Below are 23173 nucleotides of genomic sequence, written 5' to 3'. Positions count from 1 at the left end.
CTCAAACACTGATCAGGATCTCCCACTTCCGCCTCACAGTCGACAGAAGTTGAGTCCTTTCACAGTGTTCACGCCTACGGCGTGACGTATAAACTCCTTTGAAACTAACCAGGAAGTAAACCTACGATCGAGAGCGTTCGTGGAAGCATACGCCGTTACTCATTTTTCTCGACTTGGTAAGCACATTTCCCCTCATTTACTTTAATTTTGAAACTACTGGCCCCAGCATTTATTCTCAGCTGAGGTATAAGGTTCTATCCTTTTATTTTAGATTCCTCACGGTCTTCGGTTATAATCAACTCCGGTCCCGGTTCTCTCCACGTCATACGGTTTCACTGCCACCAGAACTTTTTTAATTAAGGTGAGCCATGTTCTAAACATAGCATTTACTACCGTCACTTTCCACACAGAACAGTTAAAACTTAGTTCTTATTTCCACAGACCCCTACTTTTACCGCGATATGAAACATATAGAACCACATACAAAGACCAGGTACGCATTTGGGTTTTTAATGTACTTTGAACTGAATAACGAATAATAAGAGAGATCAGTTCTCCTCAATTTATTTCATACTGTTTCTTTAGAGAATGAACACGCGAACTTGCGAATTTCGAATCAAATTCATAAAGCTTACCCCTGATGAAGGGACCATGAATGTCCCGAAATGCATTGGGTGCTTGTAATGTTATTTGATTTTCTATTTTTGTTCAACATTTATGTACAAGTGTACACATATTGAATGATAATGTATATTGTGGAATCATAGAAACGCATATCAAAAAATTGTATATGATCATTGTGAATTGTATGTTAAATGAATTAAATGACTGAAACAACTTTACAGCAGTGCACATTGCAGTCCTAGTTACATCCACACTAGGCCACTCCCCCAACAAATGAGTGTGCCATACACAAGGCAAGCATCACTATAGCACTGTGGCAATGTAAAAAGAACACCCCTCACCTTGTAGAACAAAAGTTAAGTGTGGGCTTCCAAACTGCAGCAGATGTTGAGCATTGTGGTGATGGGGTCTAAACCCCCCCTCATCACAGTGACCAAAAGGTAAGTGTCATCATGGTCAAAGCTGCAAATAACAAACAGCTTGTATGATCCCTGCTCCCAACACATTAAACACTTCTGGGGCAAACTAGTGGTTGTGTGTGTCCCATTCCCACAGAGATGTGGTGAGGCTAACAGTGCTGTGAAAACACACTCTCGGCCACGTGAGTAGACAAGCACCACACATGGGGGCTGACAATGTATACAGTGTACAATGACACAAGAGCAGAAGTGACCATCACCAAGCATACACACATCTCGAAAATAGACACACTAATCAAAACCACCTGTGTAGACTGTAGGTGTCGGCTCACAAACTCACATTCCATGCCAGCAATGGCACCTAACAACCAGGATGAATGTGCACAATGATGTGATATGACTCACAGGGACAGCAGGGAAAATCACAGAAACAGCATCCAGACAAAGGCCCACAACAGCAATACCAATGCACTGGTGCAGATGCACAAACACAAACAGGCAACCTCACGCTGCACATCTGACACAGCATGTGTGTGTGTGTGTGTCACAGAATCCACAGGCAACTACACAACACATGAGGGGGGCTGAACCACAGTGACACAGATGTGGACACAGTGCCACACAAAAGTAAACCATCATTGGGACACCCTTAGTGGGCAATCAGGCATTGGGAGATGAGAGGGAGCACAAAAGACACATGTGACACAAGCTGGAATCAACACCAACTAACATAGCAAGAGACTGACATTGGGGTGACACAAGCATGCATGACACCTCCACCTCCACTGTGATGAAAAAGGCAGATGTCATACAAACTGGGAAACCCAGACATGTGTCCTGTTCCACAAACGTGCATCACACATACACAAACAAAAATCAATCAGCATGGCCCCTCATCCATGGACAAACGGGAGCTAGGGGACCATCCATGCAAACATTTACATCAGTCCACCCTCAACACCACACACCCTGAACTGCAACAATGTGCATCTGTGAAGCCCACATGGACAGGTGACATTGCACATGCACCCATGACAAACACAGGAATGTTGGGAGGAACTAAGGTGTACAGACACATCACACAAGGACAGTTTACAACCCTGGGGAATGACAGACATACTGCACAGTATGCGGTACATGGCCATGACTTCAAAGCTCACGTAAACTTCAGAATCCCTGCCACAGTCCCAGGACAATGCAGAAGCCAAGGAGAACCACAAGGCACACATGCTGACACCTGCCAACATTGCAGTCATGAACCCGACAAGTGGGAGCAGTCACACACACATACAAATGTCTAAATCACTGAAAGGTACCACCTAGGGACAACTACATGATTTTGCAAATAAACAAGTGCCTTGGGGAACCCTGACTGTGTCCCATCTGTGTCTGACAACATCATCACCACTCAGAACTGACAAATCCCAATGATGATACACCAATTAACAGTAGTTTGTCATGCACCCACACATCTGGTAGCTCATTGGAAAAGTAGTGGGATGAACCCAGTACCACTCAGCAAGCATCAACAAAAGGAAATAATCAAGGGAACACTGCGGGCCCGATTCACAGAACTAATTTAAGACAAAATCCTAAACTTACTACTTTTGGTATTCACAGAAGTTAGGATTTTGTCTTAAGTTTGTCTTAAGACAAACTTAAGACAGACTTAAGACAGTCTTAAGACAGACTTAAGACAGTCTTAAGACAGACTTAAGACAGTCTTAAGACAGACTTAAGACAGTCTTAAGACAGACTTAAGACAAACTTAAGACAGACTTAAGACAGACTTAAGACAGACTTAAGACAGACTTAAGTTAGGATTTTGTCTTAAGTTTGTCTTAATTCTGTCTTAAGCCTGTCTTAAGTCTGTCTTAAGTTTGTCTTAAGTCTGTCTTAAGACTGTCTTAAGTCTGTCTTAAGACTGTCTTAAGTCTGTCTTAAGTTTGTCTTAAGACAAACTTAAGACAAAATCCTAACTTCTGTGAATACCAAAAGTAGTAAGTTTAGGATTTTGTCTTAAGTTAGTTCTGTGAATCGGCTCCTGCCTGTGTATGAACAGGGATGTGAACACACACACATGCTCATACAACACACACCATGGGCCCAGGCTATGTCACGGGACAACACACTTACTTGAGGGGACCCAACTCCTGTGGAAGCCCAGCTGTGCCAAACATATTCACAGCACGTCTCACTCATGTCTGCAGAACACTTGGTCAGTCAGCAATCAGTTACCACACATTGAAGGCTCTGGTCACAACAGCATGGGTACGTGAGTCTCCCCTAAGTCATCTGCACATACTCAAAACATATGTCAGCAAGTTGCACAGAGGACCCAGTTGCTCCTATACCAATGATGCCCACACCTGTAGGTCCAGTGGTGATGCGCACAAAGTCTGTGGAAGTGACAAATTGGACAATGAGAAGCACATCATATGTGCATGGGTGCAAGCCAGAGGTGTGACCATGCAAATGAAATGTTCACAGAGATGTCCACAACTAGTTGATCATGACACACCCAGGTAGCTGCAAAGGATGACATGGATTCCCACCAGAATAGGATACATATCTCATGGACCACATGGAGTACCACAAAGCAACACATCAGTATTCAACATTGGAAACCAAGCATCACAGGTGCAAGGGCATGTTAAACATCATCAACATTATGTACAGCTAAATCAAGTTCACAGGGATAAAGAAAATAGCTTTATTCAGCATATTAGAAGTTAAACGTCCGTTCAAACAAAAGGCCAATGGCCAGTCCATGTCCAAAAGCCAAGAAGTGAACTAGAGTGATAACTGTCACACCTTGCTTGCCTGCACTGCTAAGGACCGGGGTCATCCCCTCGGAGGGGCATACATGGGGGCAGGCCAGGCACCGCAGGGATAGGATCAGGCCACAGCAGAAGGAGGCAGTGAAGAGGTGGTGGATGCAGGCGAGACACTTGCAACTGCAGTGGAGCTGACTGAAGTGGTGGGTGCTGTCACAACTGTGAGGCACAAGTTAGATGGGGTGGGTGCCGGCACAACTCCAGTGGGCAGGTCAGATGGAGTGGATTGGGTCACCACTGCAGTGCCCAAGTCAGACGGGGTGGTCGTGGACTCCACTGCAGTGCCTACATCCATGGGAACAGAATGGGGGTCAGGTGAGGTCAGCAGGACGGGGGGGACATGGTCCCCACATTAGTGGCACTAACCGTCTGACCAGGTGTGGAGGAGCAAGTGGTAGGGGGGATGGCCTTAGCATTTTGGGGATGGTGTATTTGTGGGTGGGGGAGTGGCGGAGGAACCTCTGGAGTAGTGGCCTGGGGGATGGAGGACGGAGACTGTGCCTTGGAGCTGCGTAGTGGCAGGGGGGTCTTGCTCTTCCGGCTCCGGAGGGACTTGCGGGTGGGGGTCTCAGTCTGACTGGGCCTTGGGGAGGGTGTCAGGGTGTGAGAGGCACTCCCCTCTGTGTGTGGGGGCTTCCTCTTCCCCTTGTAATCAGGATCTGCTGGGTCAGTGGGGAAGGGGCCAAGGTTACAAAGGAAGAGCTTCTGGGGAGATGGGGTTGCAGGTGATTGAAGGGAAGGGGGCTGGGAGGGAGAGGTCTCAGAGGACTGCGGAGAGGTTGTGGATGACTGTGTGTGTGTCTGCAAACCAGCCCCTGTGAGTGTGGTATCAGTCCCCTGCGTTTGCTTGTGTGCACGTCTAGACCCTGGTTTGGGTGCTTGGGATAGGTAGGCTGCTGGGAATCGTGGGTGGTGCAGGGGTAGGAGGGGTGCAGGACTGTTGGAGGAGGGACACTGCTGCCGTCAGGGAGGAGGCCATGGACTGATTGGTCCTCTGTAGGGCAGACATGCCCGAGGAAATGCCCTCCATGAACGACACCAGTTGTGTCAACAGACTTGTGTGTGCATGGAGGACCTTCAGCATCGACGTCTGCCCTACATGGATCTGTCTAAGTAAGTCCACAGACTCCTTACTCAGGGCAGCAGGAGACACAGGGGCAGGGGGTGCGGTGCCTGGCACAAAGGAGACATGCTCACGAACACGGGAGCCTACAGGGACCTCTGGGATGGGAGCCAATGGGAGGGTAGTGGTGGTGGTTGCCGGGGACAGCCTCTCTAGCTGGGATTTGGTGGCCGCTGACACCCGCCTCCACAAGGGAGTCATCCTCAGAGCTGCTGTGGCCCTCAGCTAGGGGGGATGGTGCTGACAACTCCTCTGTGTGGCTTCACTCGCCCTCTGTGCCACTGGGTCCCCCCCGATTCCTCTCCTTCTGTCCCTGTCAGGCTCTGTGGCTCCTCCTGGTCCGTGGAGCTGTCCCCTCCTGTGGCCATGGATGTATCTGGATAGGAAAAGGAAGTAAGAGAACAACATCAGTCACCTGCACCGACTGCACACACCACAGTGAGTACATCACATCACAGGGCAAGCCCTGGCATCATCAGCTGAACACAGCTCAAAGTGCCAACACTGTTTAGAATAAGCCAATTGTCATTCTCAACATCAACCATGGCACACATATCCCTCCTTGACTTTCACACATATGTCTGTTGCATGTTGGATGCTAACACCCCAATGTGCCGACATGCACCACCCACACATTAGTTCGACATGCAAGTGAACATGTAGGAGTATGTCACTATACACACAGCACATCTCTTGCTACTGACTCAGTACAGGTGTCCGGATGAAGGGATGGGCAGAGACTCATTTCACATGCTTGTGATGCATGCCAGCAACACACACTATGATGTTCTCATGTCCTGGTGGGCAATGCCACAATGGGGTGCATGGTGCACACTTGAACACAATGCAGGATCACTCATAGCAAGTTAAATGCCATGGCACTGGGATGCCCTGAAAGTCAGTCAACACTGTCTCCTGTCACAGGGGCAGGGCATCCAGACAACAACAATATGCACTGACTCACAATCCTAACTCAGGGGTAAAGCTCACTCTGCAGATGACCGGCGCACTTGCCTATCCCCTTCAAACAACATATACAGGACCCAGAAGACCCCACATCATGCAAATCAGACATATGAGTCTCTGCAAACACAACTCCCTGTACATTAACACACCACAGTCTGCCATGCATGTAACCCAGCTGCATGAAGGACACAGTTGCATACACCATTGTGCGCTGTCAGATGATCACACACCTATATGTCACACAGGTCTTGTCTCTCACAGTCACATATCAGATGTCATGCTGACCCTCTGAATCATGGACACCCCAGTTGTACGTAACAACAAGCCACACCCTAATGACACAGAGGCAGACACCTGAGGGCACATGTCACTAAGCACAAACTGCAATTTCATATACAGGAGTGGTATTACAGAGTGTTCCTAAATGTCCTTGAGGAGACATGACTGGCCAGGTCTACGTGAAACAGTGTTTGGCCCAGAACAGTAGTCAGGTGGCTAAGCAAGTGTGACATACTTGATATACATACTCCTGAGGCCCCAAAATTGGAGTCCCCTGCTGCATGGGATTGTTTGGAATACCCCAGCCACATGTGGCGAGTCAGACCAGCAATTTGAACACATCTCAAGGGCACACACAGATCACATGGCAGATCTCAGGCATTGTGTAAACAATTGACCCACCCATGAAACACACAACAGAGTCACAGGAACAGATGCTGTCCGGTAGCTGAAGCATAGGTGACTGCAGGGACACAGTGCCCTAGTGACACACACAGCAGACTGTAGGGGCCACACCTGTGGAACAGATGAGGAGGATGCATCACACAATTGAGGGACCTGAGTATTGGACTACAAGACCTACGTAATGTGGAAGTGTGACCAGGCCAAAAGACTGCAATTAGCATGTCAGACATAGTACACAGATTAGGCATGGACTTACCCCCTTCCTGCTTCTGTCTGGCCTTCAGCTGCCTATCCAGGTCCGGGAAGACCACCGCCAATATACGGAGCATGTGGGTAGTCAGGGTCCCGTGTCCGCCCCTCCTGCGTGGAGGTGACAGCTTCAGCTTTACTCTAGCTATCCTCTGGGCCCAGGCCCGAAGGTCCTGCCACCTCTTCTGGCAGTTGCGGATCCGGCACTTGTAGACCCCCACCGAATGAACAGGCCGGGCGATGGTCAGCCATATCTCCTGCTTATGGTGGGCATCAACCTGTGAGGATGACAATTGGAAAAGTACATTAACACACATGCCTCATATTTGTGCTGCACACATTTGGATAGACATGTCATCATCACAAAGGGAAATGAGTTACACAGGTAGTGCAACCATGGTGACATGTTAACAATGCCTGGATAGTTTAAGCTTGCACTAATGCACTTTAGCAGAAGGACACCTGTTCATTACATTTACCTACACACTTTGGGGGATGAAAGTAGTCAGTTAGAATACTTGCCACTGGTGTACACACTGCTAGTACTTCTAGTCAGACAACATGCATAATTAGGAAGGCAGTGGACTGCACACTCACCTGCTCCCCTGGTTTCCCATAGTGCTTGCGGTACTGTGGAAGGAGCCCGTCCATCAGGGCCTGGTTCTCTTCCTCAGTGAAGGCTGGGGCCCTCTCCAGAGTACGTGCCATAGCAGGAGCCAGTGGATGCAGAGACAGCAGCAGTGGTAGCAGGGATGTGGTCCAGTAGCATGTAGTGCAGGCAAGTGAGCTTCCTGGGGGCCAGCCAGCCTTATATCTGTGCTGCAGAGGCAGAATCTGTGCCATGTGTCCCAAGTGATAGGTCCAACACGGTTGCATTCTATGAATCTGGCCAATCCATTTAAATGTACGACTCGTACACGACTTCCGCATCGTTCAAATCTTCACCTTCATGGAACACTTGAAATTGCAACATTGTTGTAGGCATCCAACTGAATTTCCAGTGCACAACTCGTACAAGTTTTGAATCCGCATCCGTCTCCATGACAGTCCGGAGCCAATGGGTGTGCCCGGCTCGTTCAACTGACTGTACAACGCGTATTTTGAATATACACATGCACCCGTCTCCATACGATTCAATGGCCAAGGCGTACGCCTGTCTCGGACCATGCCTGCCCGATGCGTATGCATGATAGTCACCCGCGTCGGACCTCATTGCAGTCAACGGCAAAGTGTACGCACGGCTCGGTCATGAACCGTGCAATGCGTATGCATTGTCACCCGCGTCGGACCTCATTGCAGGCAATGGCAAAGCGTACGCATGGCTCGGTCATGAACCGTGCAATGCGTATGCATTCTCACCCGTGTCGGACCTCATTGAAGTCAATGGCAAAGCGTACGCACGGCTCTGTCATGAACCGTGCAATGCGTATGCATTGTCACCCACGTTGGACCTCATTGGAGTCAATGGCAAAGCGTACGCACGGCTCGGTCATGAACCGTGCAATGCGTACGCATTGTCACCCGCATCGGACCTCATTGCAGTCAATGGCAAAGAGTACGCACGGCTCGGTCCTGAACTATGCAATGCGTACGCATTGTCACCGGCGTCGGACCTCATTGCAGTCAATAGCAAAGCATACGCACGGCTTGGTCATGAACCGCGCAATGCGTACGTATTGTCACCCGCGTCGGACCTCATTGCAGGCAATGGCAAAGCGTATGCACAGCTCGGTCATGAACCGTGCAATGCGTACGCATTGTCACCCGTGTCGGACCTCATTGGTGTGACTATTCAACGGATGCAGCACACCTTTACTGGCCAGGTACACCTGTGCACACCTTCCACACTACAGCATTGGCCACACAGTGTCCCATGGCATGTAGGGCTGCATTCCCTGGGTGTTTGGGGGGCCACATATGGTTTGTTGGGTGGCACTTTTGTGCAGCCACTCCCAGGCTGTGCACGTGTACATGGGGGCAGAATCCTTTGTGTGTTGTGCACATTACCACTGTGATGTGCAGTTGTACAGTAATGGGCATGAGTCACGGACACAGTTTAAGGTTGGATATGTTTAGGACATGTCACATACACCCTAAGTCCTGGGGGTGATGGCATGTACGTCACAGTGAGACCTGTTGCCACAATAATGATGTGCACCCACAGTCTATGTGCATGTTGTGTCTCAGATGTGTCTGATCAAATGTGCCCAATGGGTGACAGTCTCCACATCCATGTGGTATATGCATCAAACTTGATGGTGTGTGTGTCTAAGAGACATACATGTAGGGCCGTCAGGAACAACAGTGGCCACTACCTGTGGGACTTACGCTTGCCTTGTGGTGTCTACGTGCTACGCTATGTCCATTGCTGTGTCGATGTGGCAATACAGGGACCCTGGGTTTCTGCATGGCACAGATCTGTGATGCCTGGGAGACATCAGGCCTCACTTGTCACTGTGGTGTGTGTTTTGAACATTGCAGCAGTACATAGGTTGGGTGACACAGCCAGATGATTGGCAATTGCACTACATGGGACTCATGTGGACATGTGGAATTGAGATGTGAGGTGGTGGTCATGTAGGTGACATATGTGTCCATGCCCAACAGCACACACCTCAGTACATTGTGTAATGTCATGATCTAGCATATGATATTGAGCCTGGTCATGGCCACATGGGTGGATGAACTGACAACCTTCCTTTGTGCATCCCTGCACTGCAGGGCACAAGCTGTCCATCGACCATTCCCAGACCTTGCAACCATGCAGGAACACGACTGCATCAGACGGTACCGCTTCACCAGGCCACTGATTGAGGAGTTGACGGAGCAGTTGGAGCCACATCTGCTACCTGGCCCGACATACCCTACAGCACTGACCCCAGAGGTGAAGGTGATGGCAGCCCTGCACTTCTTTGCTACTGGTACCTTCCAGTACACTGTGGCTACTGCTGGTGGTATGTCGCAAACGATGTTTAGTCGGGTTCTACGCAATGTCTTGGAGGGGATGTTGCATTTCCTAGACCTGTACATCAAGTTCCCTAGCCCAGCTGAACTCCCTGAAATGAAGGATGCCTTTTATACACTGGGGAGGATGTCGAACGTCGTCGGATCTATTGCTGGGACACATGTGGCCCTGATACCACCACAGGCACAAGAGCAGGTATACCGGAACAGGAAGCACTACCACTCCATCAATGCTCTGGTGGTATGTCTTGCTGATATGTCTATCACACATGTGTGTGCACGGTTCCCTGGTTCTGCGCACGAGTAGTCGCATTGCAACGCTGATGTCACAGATGCCAGCTATGCATGCCTGGCTTGTCGGTGTGTACTGACTGTTTCTCATTGTGTGTGTTTGTCAATGTTGTATTCTGCACTCCTACAAAACTCAGGTCCTTGTTCATTTTTGTCTGTGTAGGTGACTCCGGATACCCCAACATGCTGTGGTTGCTGACATCCCTCAGGAAACCTGTGACACCAGCCGAGCTGCGCTACAATGAGGCACATGGTCGGAGCAGGAGGGTGATTGAGTGGACATTCGGCCTCCTGAAAAGCCGCTTTCGTTGCCTGGACAAGACCAGAGGGGCCCTCCTATATGAGCCTGCAAAGGTGTGCAAAATAATCCTTGTATGCTGCATGCTACACAACATGGCAGTGCGGAAGGAGGTGCCTCTCATCCAGAATGACGATGACCAACCTCCCGCACCTGTGGAGGATCCCGGCCTGGGCCAAGATGCCAGTGATGATGAGGATGAGGGTGACGTCCGCTCACAGCTCATCAACAACTTCTTCACCTGAATGTGAGTTTCAAGGGTTGTTATGTGAATGTATGAGGTAGCCTGGAATGTGTTGTGGCAGCTCTGTTGCTGTATGAGTGTGTCTGTGTGCCACTTGACTGGATGCGTGCAGTGATGTGTCCATTCAGGTGGTGTGTACTCCACAATAGGGTAGTACTGCTAACTTGTTTTTGTGTAGGTTTCTTGCAACATGTTTTGTGCATGTGTATTGCATTTCTCTCCTGTTATTCTGTGCTTTTGACTGTCTTGTGTCTGTCCTTCCCAGGGTACTTTGCCTGTTGTTTGGTCAACACTGACCCCTAACACCCAGAAGCCAACACCAGTGTGGAAGTTGTCAATTCCCATCAACTGATGTACAACACATCCCTGGTCTTCAATTCTCCAACACTTTGTGAGCGTGTGTCCACTGTTACGTAGAATTACCGTGCAACTATTGTGGAATAAACGTGTTGCTGATGTGTAAGGACCTGTGCTACGCTTTATTATGTGCGTTGTCTGTCTTCCCACATCTGAGTGACATCTGCTTACCTCACCTGTGTACTTGTTACCACTGACTGGGGTTGGTGTTGTGTCTGTGCATGCCAATGTGTTTCAGGTCAACATTAAGCCTGGGCAAAGCACTACGCTATGCTCGCGTAGTTTGCGAAGTTTGTGCTACTTCGCACTACGCGAATTGCACGTATCACAGTGCAAACATGCGTAGCGTAGCATTGCGTAGTGCAGCGGTCATTTTTTGCTTGCTCGTGGTCCTCAACATCAAGATGGCGACCGCGAGCAAGCAAAATGACATCCCGGTGAGACTTTTTCCTTGTTCGCGATCAGCAACATCAAGTTGCCGATCGCGAGCATGGAAAATGAACATCCCGGCGAGATTCTCAATGCGAGGAGGTCAGGTTTCTCATTGCGAGTGGTCGCATATGCTTGTGACCGCTCGCGATGAGAAACTACCAGTCCGTGTTGAGAAATCTGCCGCCGAAGTAAAAATCGACTCGAGCAGCAGAAAACTACAGCTCGCACTGTGCAAGATGCCGTTTTCAATGATTGCACAGTGCCGGATGCTTGTCCGCACTGTGCAGTCATTGAAAACAACATCTTGCACAGTGCGAACAGGGTACTACGCAGTTCGCGAAGTGCTACGCGTAGCTCGCGTGGTGCGAAGTGCACTTTGCGTAGCTTCGCGTAGTGCAACTTCGCGAACTACGCCCAGGGTTAGTCAACATCATTGTGTGGGAGGAGTAACATGGTCATGGTGAGTATGTGTTGTGGTGCCATAGTGGTGTGTCTCCCTCACATGTGTCACATTGCCATGACTCACCTTACGTTGGTCACATTGTTACAGTATTTGGTATGCACTGTGTTGTGCAGCAGATCGACATCTCCCTGAATATGACAAGTTGGAATAAAAACAGAGGCAAGTATGGTGTACTGGTGAGTTTATGTTCAGAAGTGTGAGGGAAGTGCACAGGATGGTGGGTGCTGTACATTGGTTTGGGAATCCAAAGTTCACATTAGAGTTGGAAGTGCTGATAGATGAAATGTCCAGAGTAAAGTCCACAGTCATCTGCTACATTGGCCCAACATGAACCCTCAATGTCATGTGGGCGAGTTGTGTGCGATTGGACAAGGTGAACGGGTTGCGCACAAAGAACATTGTCCAGAACAGGTTTAGAGGCCCTGGGGGATGTGCTGGGACATCTGCCTCTCATATGTCCTTCTTCGGACGACCCCTCTTCTTCCGGTGGGGGGGATCCTCAGGTGCAGGCCTCTGCGGTGCAGGGGACCCTCCGCCAGAGTACTCCTCCCTCCCTGTGGTGCTGGCAGATGGTGTTGCGACAGATGTTGTGGCCACAGAGGAAGGTGTGGACAGGTTTGTGTTGATCTGGCGGAGGCATTGGAGTTTGTCCCGATGCACCGCAGTAATGGCATCCCACTTGGCCTCCATGCGGGCATGGTGGGCGACCTGCTTGTGTTGCATGTCCTTGAGGATCCCCACTACCTGGCCAAATCCTCCGGTGCTATCCTGGTACGCATCTATGATGCGTGCCAGGTGGGGGTCATCATGAAGACCAGACCCCTCTGCAAGGTATGCCCTCTGCCTCCCACCCCTCCAGCACCCCTATCCACACGGGCAGGACCAGCAGCAGGCCGCACAGGTGACTCTGGGACCCCTTGGGTGGTGTTGCTGGTGGTGTTTGCTGTAGCTTCCAGGGGGTCTTGTGTCCCTGTGCTGTGGGTGTTGATTGGCCTTGGTCTGTCCGTGTTGGCAGGGGTGCCCTGTCGGTGTCCAGATGCTGGAGGCGTGGGTACAGGGGGTGCAGATGTTGACGCTGCTGGTGCTGCATGATGGCTCACACCGGAGGGGCCAAGTTGGTCGTCGTCATCCGAAGAGGACAGAGAGAGAGTCAGACCAGAGAGCTCAGTGTCCGCCAGAGTCTGGGACTGGGAATCCTCATCATTTGGAGATGGGTGCCCAGCACCACTTGTGTTTGGAAGAGACACACAATGTGAGTTGTTTCTACATGCATCGATGGTTCACAAACATGACATTTTCTACTTTTCGAACAGATGCCTGCCTGTACACTGCTTTTTCCCAGCTTGTCACGGACAGAGTTTGATATTGTTGTTGGCCATTTCCCAGCATGGCCTTGTGCTCACCACAACAGAGCCCAGTGTCAGACATCTTGTCAGTCCCTTCCCACTCCCTGTGAGGCGAGTATGGTTCAGTGTGAGCTTGCTGGGCCATGTGGGTGGGTGTAGATTGTCTGTGACTGCGACTCCCATCATACTCTTGGCTACACCCCCCTTCCCAGCATGCCCATACTTCCTCCCTCTTGACTCTGCTTCCCTGTGAGGGGGTGTGACAGCAATGGCAAGATGGCTGACTGTGAAATCCTGGTGTTTGTTTGGCTACAAGTCCAAAGAGAGCCCCTGTGCTTCACACAACAGCACCTAGTACGGGGTATCTTTTGCTGATATTTCAATGAGGTTTGTGTCAATGCATTGTACCTGGTGAGTTGTGTGGAGTTTGTGTTGGGGGGGTGTCTCCACATGCTGGCAAGTATGGTCAGGGCTGTCAGTCCTCCTTCCCATCATGAAACGTACTTCCATTGTAGGGCGTGCAATTTGTCTTTCAGGATGTCAGTCAGTGGTGTCCTGCTTCTGATTTGCACACGACCCCTAGCAGGGCTTTGTGCTCCCCACCGCAGGACCCAGTGTCAGCCATCTTGTCAGTAATTTTCCACTCCCTGTGATGTGGGCATGTTTCAGAGAGGTCTTGATGGGCCAATCAGGAGGGGGAGCATTATCTGTGACTATAGACCCCATCATGCTTTTGGATACACTTACTTCACCTGCATCTCCACAATTCCTTCCCGTCAGTCAACTGCACTGTGAGGTAGTGTGTTTGTGGTGGCAAACTGTCTGGCAGTATCTATTTAGCTGTGTGCCACTGGCTTGCTCTATTTGTTTGTAGGTTGGTGCATGTCATGACACAGTTGCAAGTCACTATGAGATGGCAGGTATTGTGTTTGTCTGACTGGCATACACATCTTGGGATGATTATCTATTGGTTACTGTAGCTTTCCATGAGGTGGATGGTTTCACTGTCCCCTTGCCACACAATCTTGGGTATGTTGTTTGTGTACTCACCAGGCTCTGGGATGTCTGTTAGGCCATGGACGCTCTCTGGTGGTAGGATGTCCCGACCTTCTCCTCCCAGCTACTGAAGTAGACTGGTTTGGCAGGAGGGCCACCGCCGGTGCACTGACTCAGGGCATGATCTTTTTCGATGAGTTTCTTGACCCTCCTGCGCACGTCATACCACCTGTTCTGGATATCGTCCTTTGTGCGCCTTGCTGATGCTTGTGCGTTCACCTTGTCCACAATCCTCACCCACATGTTGGTTTTCTGTGATATGGGGGTCCTTTGGACCAATGTACCAAACAAATGTGGCTCTACTCTGATGATCTCGTCTACCAGCACTTCTAACTTACTATCTGTAAACTTTGGATTCTTCTTTGGGGGCATGGAGATGGGTGGTGGTGGTGAGAGATGTGTGTGAGGGTGCAAGTGAGGGGGGGTTGGTGTTGGTTTTGCTGGGTGCATGTGTGTGTGCTTTAGGATGAGGTGCTGATGGTGTGTGGATTGTGTGATGTGTGAATTGTGAGTGTGTCTCTGGTTGCTGTATGATGGTGTTTGCTGCTGGCTGTGTCTCTTGTTTAGAAGGGATGATGGTAGTGATTGTATACCTTTATATAGTTGGAGTTGTGTGTGTGTCTTTGCCCATTTTTTTTATTTCCTATTTATTGGCTTGGTCATTGCGTGTTTGGTCCTTTTTTTGTCTTTTTTCCTTTGGGTTTTGTAGGCATGTAGGAAACGTTCATGTGACGGAAATGGACGCTGCTGTTGTATCGTGCGTGCTTCTCCGCCTCGTTCACCCTGCCTATCTTCTGTGTTTGATACGCATCGGTCGCGGCGGTCTCTATTGCTTGTGTGGCCGGTTGTCTGTGCGTGTCGGTCGTGCCGCTTGGTCTCCGTGCGAGTCGGTCTGGTTTTAGATGCATTGCATCGTACTGCGCGGATCGGACATCGCGGGTACGGGTCGGTCGTGTTCATTCCGGGTTCGTGTCGGTCGGTGAAAATCACGTCAGTTTCCCGTCCGGATCACTATTTTCCCTACGGCTTGGTCGTACGGCTTGTATTCCGTACGTGTCGGTTGTAATTCACTCGTGTTGCATCGTACTGTACGGATCGTATGGCGTTGGTCCGTGTCGGTCTGTATTCGGTCCGGGTCCGTGTCGGTCGGTTCGTTTTGCGGCCGGAATCGGCCCCTAAATGTTAACATTTCAGTTTTCGCTTGATTTACTTTACATCCGCCCACCTGTGTGAACTTCTGGATTTCATCAAGAGCATTATGTGCATCAACTGCCCCTGCTTTAAGATATAAAATAATGTCAGCCGCATAAAGCTTAATTTTTGCCATCCCCTCAATGGAAGGCAAAATCATTAAGCTCTTCCGAATCCTAACAGCTAGGGGTTCAATAAACAAGGAAAACAGAAGGGGGGATAGTGGGCATCCCTGATGTGTGCCTTGTTTAATATTAACCTTGCCGGCTTCTGAACCATTAATGATGACTTTGGCTTCGGCATAGCTATATACTTCTTTTAGCATCTGTAAGAATTGAGACAGGAAACCAAATGTATCCAAAATAAAAAATAAAGAACTCCAATCTACTAAATCAAAAGTCTGTTTTGCATCCATCAACATAATCACCTCATTGGTCTTATTATTAGAAAAATAATCAATGGCTTGCATTAAAAAATATATATTAGATGCCATCAGACGTCATGGGTTAAAATCATTTGGTCGTTATGAACCACTTGTTGTGCACAGGGAGCTACCCTTTTCCCCCAAATTTTTAGAAGCAATTTATAATCTGTGTTTAGCAGACTAATAGGACGATAAGAGCTGGGATCGCAGGGATCTTTATCTTTTTTTATAAAATAACTCCTCAATTCTACCTCATCTATACCCTGTGTTTCTGTGTAAATTTGATTAAAATGTGCACAAAACACCTCAACAATTGCCAATTTACCATCTTCTAGCGCACCTGTTGATGTATTTTTAATTTGGCTAATTAATTGAGCAGCTTTTTGACATTTCGTGGACCACGCCAGAAGTCTTCCAATCTGCTGGCTTTCCTCATAAAGTTTTTGTTGATAGGCCCTACTCCCTGTATTTCCTCTAGTAGGAAACAATCCTTCAATTTCTCCTTGGCTCTAAATAGCTCTTACTGTAGTGCTTTTATAATAGGATGTTGAACGTTTTTGATGTGTTGTTGTGTCTTGTTATTGTGTGTTCTTCTGTTTGAGTGTGTAGTCTTCTGCTATTTTGCTGTGATATATTGGGCTGGGCTGTTATTGGTAATATGATGATAATATTGATCTTGATGTTGAAGATAATTATTTGTGGGAGTTCATAATCTCCTCATAATGTATTGTAGTTTTTTCTGATAACAGGCAGGTTCTGACGTGAGAATAAGGCAATTATAAGACAATGGCACATCCAGTTGCTTTTAATGAACAAGTGACTTTTGACATTACAATACTCAAGGCACAGCAACCTTCACTCTGATTGAAGGACGTTGGTGTATGTGAGCCCAAGCACTGCATGTTTGTAAGAGAGAGTGCTTGGTGCCCTGTGCTAATTTACCTCATTTTTTCTGGGAAAGAATGCGGGCTATCTGAACCAGCCTACAGGAATGCAAGGAGACTGTCAATCTAAGACAGGAAAATCATTTCTCTCCTGGGTAAAGACTAAAGGAATGTAATTTTTGTTAACTCTAACTTTCACACGTTAAGGTAATAGGTTTTGATTTTAGGAGTGGCCACCTCTGCTAATTTCAGGAAGCTTTCTAAGCACAGCTGCGAAGGAAAGGTCCCTTTGTCATGGGCCACACCACAGACAATATCTGTTTTTGTAGCCTGCAGCACATTGCATTTTTGGACATGTAATCTTGCTTCAAAATTGAAAATCCCATCATGCAAAGTGCTATGGGCTTTAAAGGCTGGACCAGAAGAAGGGGCCACTATCTGGTCATTTCATCTGGGTTAAAATACCCCCTCCTGTACATAGTAGGGATATTGAAAGTCACCTTGTAGTTCTGTGACAAATAAAGGCACTTTGCGGCCTCATGCCGTTATATGGTCATGGAACTCTTCAGTGACTTGCAATATGGTTACAATGTACAGAATGGGGATAATTTATCACACATATTCTTATTGTTATTATTAATATTAGTAGTAGTAGTACTAATAATATTTTTATTATTATTATTTGTTTAGTGAAATACTGTCTTGTGATAGAAGACACTTAGGAGAATAGGAGACATGTTCTAATAGGAATTGGTGCAAATAACTGATATAACCCTCTCCTGCTTCTCAAAGTAGATGCAGACACCTTTTTTCTTAGGGAATGATTACAAGTTTAGCAGTGTAGGAGTGGACTGCCACTCTAGCATCGACAAACTCGTGGTCGGGCCGCCTGCCAGAGTGTGAGTGTTTTTTGTGTCTTGTGGGCATTTTTTGGCGGTCCCACGGTAGTGTCTCTGAAAATGGGCGCGCCAATGGGAACGCAAAAAACTGTTCCTGCATGACATGGACTTTAAAGTCGATACCGTGTAGGAATTGTGCAGCATGCACACAGGAGGGCACATGTTGTGCCTCCCTCATGCACCCCAGTGCCCAGAGGCAAAAGGGGATCCTTTAGGGCCCCAGTTTGTTTGCTCTCCGACACAGTTTTCATGGAGGAGGAACCGCCATGAAAACCGTGGCGCAGAGGAACTTGTAATATGCTTGGCGGGACCGCAGCAATCCTGCCAAGCTTAGTGCTGTATCTACAACTCCGCGACACCACCAGGGAATGGGGGTTCCCTGGCGGCATCCACGCTGCAATGGCGGTCTAACCTCCCTCCTCATAAGGCCCCAGTGCATATGCTATGACCTCTAATAAAGGTTGAACTGGCTAACACCTAATTGGGAGATGTAACGTTCCTATAAGTCTACAGTATAAAATGTCCAAAGTATACATATGGCATCAAAAGTTTAATATCACTTGTGGATGACAGCACTATTGTGACATCCAGAAGTGTAAGCAGGCAAACATGACTCCAAGACTGCCACTTCAGTGTATAACTGAAACACGGCCTATCAAAATAAACCATTATTGAAAGGAAATCATCTTCCTTTTAAATATTACTAAGTCACTGTTACATAGGACTTGTAGCCCACGAGAAAGGGTATATGTATTAAAAAGTTGTATATGCAGAAATATAAAGATAACATTTCCTCAGAGGGACTAGCACTGGAAAGGTAATTTCATTGTAGGTAGGCTTGCCTTTAAAGAAACCACGAGGACGCAAAATTAAATATTAGTTTTGCTATCTTAGGCTAGGGACCAGCTAGACATAATACAAAAGCTAGATTTTATGTTAATCAAAAGCCCAAGTCAATGGTGAAGATAGATCGTTAAATAAATATTAAGGGCAATGAACTTTTAGAAGTGTACCTTTTCCCTTTCCTCAATTTGCCTTAGCCTCCAACTGTCTCTGAGGGGTAAATAGTCCTGATGAGGTGTGAAAATTGCTCCTGGAGCAGAGATAAAGGCCTGGGTGTGTGGAGCCATTTTGTTCCTCTGGAAAACCGGTTTGGCTGTACCCTGCAACGTAATATATTTGAGATTGATTTCTCCATCTAAGATTTAGTGACTGTGGGGTACTGTGGGATTATTTGTAGTAGTACACACAGGAACTGTTGCAGAAATTGAAGGGTTATCCTGGGGAAATGATTCCCTATTGTTTAGTGAGTGCCAAGAGTCACCCCATCTACCTCTCCTGGTGCGGGGCAGAAATATGAGATCTCCTGGCACTCTCCTAAGAGTACTCACAACCTGCAGAAAAATACAAGGACTACAGCTTCCCGTTTGGGACTAGTGAAGGGTTGGACCTACTCCTATTTATTCCTTCGACAAAACAGTACATTCCAAGAGTCAGCTGGCTGACCTCATGTGTAAACAACAAGGCCACACAAAGCTCTTTTAACTGAGGAGCCTAGGAGAACATTTTCAACCGGACCTAACCTGGACCCTATTGTTGGCCTCTGCTGGAGCGAGTGTTGAAAGCCAAGTGCTTTTCCTGAAGTCCTGGGTGCTTGTCAGTGGCTAAATGTACAGCTCCTAATTTTCCTGAAAAAAGCAGATTGGACATTTTTGGGACTAAAGACCTTCGGAGGATGGGAAGAAATCTGCCAAGCCAATCCGACCAAGGTGCATTGCTACTGGGCTGAAGAATTGAGTTTCCACATTTAGAGCTTCTTCTCAGTCATAAATCTGAATCAGTGGTACCTCACCAAGAAGATATCTGACTTTGTGAAGCCCTCTTTAGATACAGCTTGCAGACTTACCCCACCGGAGAATACTGTTACCTGAAGAAGAGACTAAGTCCTAAGAAAGAAATCTTGACCGGGCGAAAGTGCCAAAATTACCTGGCAGGCAAGAGGACTTTCCTGGGTGTGAAGTTTGAATTTCTTCTTCTCTGAGGTTAACCTGCCAAAACCAGTGGCTTCACCCCTACCTTTCCAAATGACTATCTGACATTGTGGAACCCCATTCGAATACATCTTGCTGCCTTTTCCTGTTGAAGGATTTTGACTTTCATAAAAAAGACTAAGGGCCTATTAGCATTTTTGGCAGGTGACCTGTTTCTCTACCAGGGTGATGGTGTAATTTACTCTGTGTCTCTGATGGAGATGCTTGCCTTTTTCTCCACCAGGGTGACACCCTGACAGAGAGATGAGGCCTAGCAAATTTACAAATGACTGCCAAGCAGATGCCTAGGTCCCAGTCTACTGTAACTATTTATTTACTATTACTGCTGCTGGGTGCTTTTTGGTGCTATTTTTACTAACAAATGCAAAAATTCATAATTCCAGTTCCTTTTATTTTTTGTAATTTAGTTTGATTATGTTCATTATAATATTGTCTATTTTTATAAATTAGAGTGGGATTTTTATTGTGTTGTTTTTGAGTTTTAAACTACATTGGTACTTCTAAATGCTTTACACATTTTCTTAAGTAAAGCCTGTCTGTTCTATGCCATAACTACCATGGTTGGCCCTCAGGTTTAAATTATTGAAACCTTTACCAGGAACTAACAAGATTGAGACCTTATTACTTGTGGTGGCTTACCACACCCCAAAATTCATAATTCACACCAACCATATGTTGCTGTTGTATTAATTGTGTTGTTGGTGTTGAATAATTGTGTTTTCTGTTGATACGTTTTTGTTTTGTTATTGTGTTGTTTTCGTTTGTCTTTTCAATGGATATGTTGTGCTGCTTTGTTGTTTTATTGTGCTGTTTTGTAATGTCTTTGTGCTAAGTAATTTTAATTAATGTATTGTTACTGTGTAGTATTATTGTATAGTTACTGTTATTATATTTTGCTTTCTGTTGTGTTGTTTATTTTTGCTGGTAGTTGCTTTGTTGTGCTGTTATCATTTTGTGTGTGATGTGGTTTCGTGTTGTGTGATGTGGCATTGTATTAGTTTAGTTGTCTGTTGTGCTGCTGTTGAGTTGTCTGATGTTTGTTTCGCAGCCTTTGTGCGTCAATTGTCATATGTGTGTTGTTGCTGTTGCAGTGCTGTGCTGTGTGAAGTGTTTTATCTACTGTTACTGTTGTGTTGTTGGGTTGTGCTGTTGTTTATTTTTTCACTTTGCTATTGTGGATTGCTATATTGAGTTACTGTTGTTGTGTTGCTACAGTTTGTTATGATGTGCTGTATTGTGTATTTCAGCTGCTATGTTATACTAGTCTTGTGTATGGTGTGTTATGAATTGTTATGTATTGCTGTGTTCTGATGTTCTTCTGTTGTGAAGTTCTATGTTGCTTTGTAGGTCACTTTGTGTAATATGCTGATGTGTTTTGTTTTCTCTACATGTATTTTTGATGTGTTAGTATCTTCTTTGTAAGGTGAGTTGTTTTGGTCTTTGGTTTGTTGTTGTGGTCTTAGGTTGCCTTTTCTATTGTATTAAATGTTGTTGAGCTAATATGCAGTTGGGTTGTGGAAACGGCTGAGGAAGGACTATGGTTATATTAAGTGGAAGTACAGAATGGCTGTGGTAGAGTGTTATTGATGGGCAAGCTTGTGTTGCTGTGAGGTAATGCTTTTATGGTGGATTTGGATGTTTGTTTCTATGGGTTGATTGTGGAGTGCTGTGTGGTAAGACGTGGTGCAGAGGATTGTGATTTTATTGCTGTCTATTGTCAGTTGTGTTGTGTATTGTGCTCTATTGTGTTTGGCTGCTGGATTGTTGTAATAGTTGCTGCATTGTTTTATTGTTATATGTTCTGTTGATTTTTGCTGCATTTTTTGTTGTATTGTGTTAGTGGTCTGCTTTGTGTTTTTGCTTCAAGTTATCGATGTTCTAGCTATGTTGAGACTGCAGTTGTGCTATTATTTTTTGTGAATTGTGATGTTGTCATTAAGAGTTTTAATTAATAAGGTGTTGCCGTATTGGGCTTTTATTTTGGTTATTCTGTTATGTGTTTTGTTGAGTGTAGTTATGATGTTTATTGTGTTGTACTGTTCTGTTTTGTGTTTCTATTAATTTGAATGTTGTGATTGGTTATAGTCCTTTTATTGTATTGTGTTTTCGGTTGTCTTTAGTGCTATCATTGTGTGGTTGTGCTGTGTTTTGTGTTACTAATGCTGGTTTGTGTGGTAGGGAGTTGAAAATAATAAGTATTGCTTATGTGCTGCTATAGGTTTGGATTAATGCTGGTTTGTGTGGTAGGGAGTTGAAAATAATAAGTATTGCTTATGTGCTGCTATAGGTTTGGATTGGTTAAATAGTGAAGTGGTGTGGTTCGGCACCATAGAGGTACATTATGTTGGGATGTTGCTTAATGGTGACTTGTTTTTAGTAACATCATGTGTTTAACTGAGTGATTGCATGCAGTGGTAGTTCAATGGTCTGAGGAGATACTGCAGGGCTTGTGGTAAGGAATGGTACTGGAGTAGAAGTTTTGTGCTGTGAGGTGAAGGTGTATTTGCTGTGGTAAGGTAGTGTGATGTTCGTAGGTGGTAATGAGGTACTTTCATGAGGTTGTCTAAGCGTAGGAAGGATAATGTCATAATTGTGCATTGCAGTGTAACTGTCCTGGATGATAGCCTACTGCTTTTATGTATTTTTATAGTAATGGGAGTCATATTGTGGGTGAATGGTTGTACTATGGGGGAGGGCAGGCCTGACAATATCAGTGTTCTTGTGTTGAGGGTGTAGTACAGTGATGATGAGCTCATAGTGTGGCATTTTGGCTTGTGTGTGATGGCAGTGTGGTGGCATTAGGTTGTTGTTTTAGGGTCATCATAAGGTCACGCTTGGGTAAATAATCCTGTGCTGAGCAATGGTAGTAATGTGGTAAAGTCTTTCTTTCACCTTACCTATCCAGGTTTCGTTAAGGGTTTTGCCTAACAGTCAAGGGGGAAGATCAAGCCTTTCATCTTTATCAAAATATAGAAGATGTTCTGTACGTTGTTCACTAATGTAATTGAATTTCCATAATATTCAATGTAGTTTGCATAGAAATAGAAGCAAAAGACTAACCATTAACAATTCTGACTGTAGATGGTGTGACATGCGGGTCTCTATTTGTCCCAGATATTCAATTTCTAATTTAATTACATCAACAAATTGTGTGATATTTTCAGTTGAGGCACCAATTATATGTGTAATTAGTTTGCTTTACAAATAAATGAATTGTAAAGGTATATTGACAAGTTTCATTATTCTGTCCACATGACAGATTACTTGTATAATCTGTGAAATACCGAGTATTTCAAGTGAGTTTCAAGAGCAAAATGGATCAGGAAGTGCCCTACCAAAATGTGGCTAATCTTAGTAAGAAACAAGACCTA

The sequence above is a fragment of the Triturus cristatus genome, chromosome 8 (genome assembly GCF_964204655.1).
Source record: "Triturus cristatus chromosome 8, aTriCri1.1, whole genome shotgun sequence".
Taxonomy (NCBI): domain Eukaryota; kingdom Metazoa; phylum Chordata; class Amphibia; order Caudata; family Salamandridae; genus Triturus; species Triturus cristatus.
The sequence above is the reverse complement of the archived record's forward strand: the minus strand, read 5'-3'. Positions refer to the sequence as shown.